General features: G+C 35.4%; 1 protein-coding gene across 1 annotated transcript in view; it reads right to left on the bottom strand.

The window, feature by feature from the left end:
• LOC110263292 overlaps positions 1-2939 on the bottom strand; it is a 5357-nt gene that overhangs the window by 1433 nt on the left and 985 nt on the right. The window lies entirely within an intron of this gene.

The raw sequence follows: 2939 nt of genomic DNA, 5'->3' as shown, positions 1-2939 counted from the left end.
CGCACGAGGAGAGGGAGGCGTAACCATTTCGTGGATCCATGTCGTCATCGCCATCGTCGTCGAGGTCTTCATTGTCGCCGTCCAGGAGGTTCGCGAACAGAGGGAAGACGCGTCGTTCTGCCCAGAGCCACCGCGGGAAGGATCACTGTTTAACGCCGCTGTGACTCCTGTCGCCGCCAGATCTGTCGCCGTCACCTCAAGATGTTGCCGCCGTCGAGCTTCGAGGAGAGAGAAGAAGCTCGCGGAGAAGGAGAAAATGCAATGGGACTCCGCTGCTGCTGCTTCCATGGGCCGTCGTTCTTCCGGCCGCTGTTGTGGTTGTAGCCGCCGTGCATGGTCGCCGGGAGCAGCGTTGACACCGCCGGAGTTCGCTGCTGGAGCTGCGGCTACTTCGTTCTAGGTTCCTTTCTTCGCAGTAAGTTGTTCTTGCCTTGAAACCATCGCCACTAGCATATAAGTATTTTGTTATGTTTGGTTAAAGATTCTGATATTTTGGTAACGTAGGGTTGGGTTTCGGTTGTTACATGTCGCACTTAGAGTTGCGGTTGCTGCTACGGATAGTGGGTGAAGCTGTGGTTGTGGCTACCGCTGTCGTGGGCCAAGAAAGAGGGGTTTTGATGCGCTGTATAGCTGCTGGGTTTCGACTAGTCGAGGTAGGAGTTTTTCTTAATACTTATTTTCTATTATGGAATTGTTATAAATAGATTTGATATAAAAAACATATTCTTATGATTATGTGGGTCTTATGGATGTGTTTGATTGCTTGATGAAATTATTCATTACTTGAGTGGTGTTTGGTTGTTGATTAAGATGAATTTGGAAATTTGATTTGATTGAATATTATGAAAAATGATTTTCTTGATTTTGGAGTTAATTTGATATTGAAAATGAATCAGTATTGGAATTTGTTTTTGTTGATTTATCAAAAATGATATTTGAGAATTGAAAATAGTTTGAGAATATTGGATTTGGTTTGCTGGATTTATCCAAAGTCATTTTTGAGAATTGAAAATGGTTTGAAATAATGAAATTAGTCTGATTTTAGAAATGATTTGAAAAGAGTTTGAGAAATGGTTTGTTGGGACCTTTGAAGGATGGCAAAGTTTGAATTTTAGAGGGAATGTTGCCGAAATTTCTATAAAAATTGAAAGTTTCGTTTGAAGTGATTATTTAGAAAGATTTATATTTTTAATTATTTTATAATTTGATTTTGAGTTATTAAGAAAAGGATTTCGTTTTGAATTTGATTTATTTAGAAAAGAATGAATTATGTTATGAATTTGAATTATTGATGAACGGAATAAGAGGTGTGATGAGAATGAGTGTGAGAATGAGGAATGATGATAATTGAAATTGAATGAAGAATGAGGAGGATTGATTTTAAAGTATGATTTTTGAATGAATTGAATGATATTGAGAATGGATTTGAAATTGAAATTAAATTTAATTGAGATACCTGGATAGTAACAAGGGTTGTGGTTCATCCCACTTGCTTTGGGTCAGTGATTGTGATGCCTAGGTAGTAGCAGCAGTAGTGGATTATTCCACTTGCTCCAGGTTGAGTTCTTAAACACCCGCCTGAGTAGTAGCAGCAGTTGTGGTTTATTCCACTTGCTCTGGGTTAAGCAAGTAGTAGTAAGAGGGTTGTGGCTCAGACCCACCTGCTCCGCGATGGGGTGTTTTTGTCCAAGGTTAACTACCAGGATATGTCCGGTTGGCTATATAACTGACAGATGATATCATCAGCCGTAGGACAGACATGCATCATGTGCATTTATATGCATTGTTTAGTTTGAATTTGTTTTTGTTTACCTAATTGCTTAACTGTTATTAACTGCTATTTGAGTTATTTGCTGTAACAAATATCTATACATGTGCTTTCCATGTTTGTTTTGTCTGTGTTTCCTCTGGTGTGGTATTTTTGAGATTGAGTATTGCTACTGAATTGATGAAAGTGTTGGTTGATTGCGTGATGGGTAGGAGATCGTGATTGGTTTCTGATTGAAGTTTAGTTAAATATGAAAAATCAAACTGGTTCAGCACAGACTTAATGAACCTATGCTTGGAACTGGTTGGTCATTTATACAGCCTAGGAAACTTTTTAAGATTTTCTTATACGAAAAGATAGATTTTGGACTTTGGTTAATTAACTTATTTCTTTCAAAATGGTTTTGGATTTTTTTTTTAAATGTTAAACCGTTGGTTTTCAAAAGATTCATAAGATAGCGATAATCACAGAGCTTGAAAACAGTTTTCTTTTTCTAAAATATTTTCTTATGACAATTCTGAAAATCCATGGTGAGACCATGTGGTGCGGAGTTTTTGATAAGTTCTTAGATACCTTATTTCTGTTTGTATACACATGTTATAGATTTTCCTCGCATATATTATTATAATTTTGTAAGAGGGATAGGAATTGTATGTTTTGTATCTATACTATATTTATAAGCTACTTATGTAAGAAGTTTTGTATATATGTATATGCTTGTTTGTTTTCAAGATAAAGTATTTTTCCGATTTTTTAAACAAAAAAAAACAACAATACGATTTCAAGTCAAAAGCTCATACTTTATTATTAACTATACATAAGTCATCATAATACTTCTCCCTGTCAAAGTGGCGCAGTCGAAAGCGTGACATTTTGATAGTAAGGATGTTATAGAAATTTCTAGAATTAGGTAACTGTTGAGATCGTAGTTTAAAGGATTTTTTATTTTGATTAGTACCATTTGCATCTAAATAATGGAGGGACAAATTACTATGAATGCATTATTCCTATTAGTGTCTTTAACTTTTTATTGAGCTTCTTAATGTATTCAATGTTAGTGCTTTTGATTTCATTTTAGAAAGGAATTATTTTATGCATTAAGAAAAAATTGTATTCACTGTGTTTATCTCTCTAAAATTATTTTTATATGAAAATTTTGACTTAGAAATTA

The sequence above is a fragment of the Arachis ipaensis genome, chromosome B06, assembly GCF_000816755.2.
Source record: "Arachis ipaensis cultivar K30076 chromosome B06, Araip1.1, whole genome shotgun sequence".
NCBI classification, from domain to species: domain Eukaryota; kingdom Viridiplantae; phylum Streptophyta; class Magnoliopsida; order Fabales; family Fabaceae; genus Arachis; species Arachis ipaensis.
Note: the sequence above shows the minus strand (reverse complement) of the source record. Positions and strands in the feature narration are given on the sequence as shown.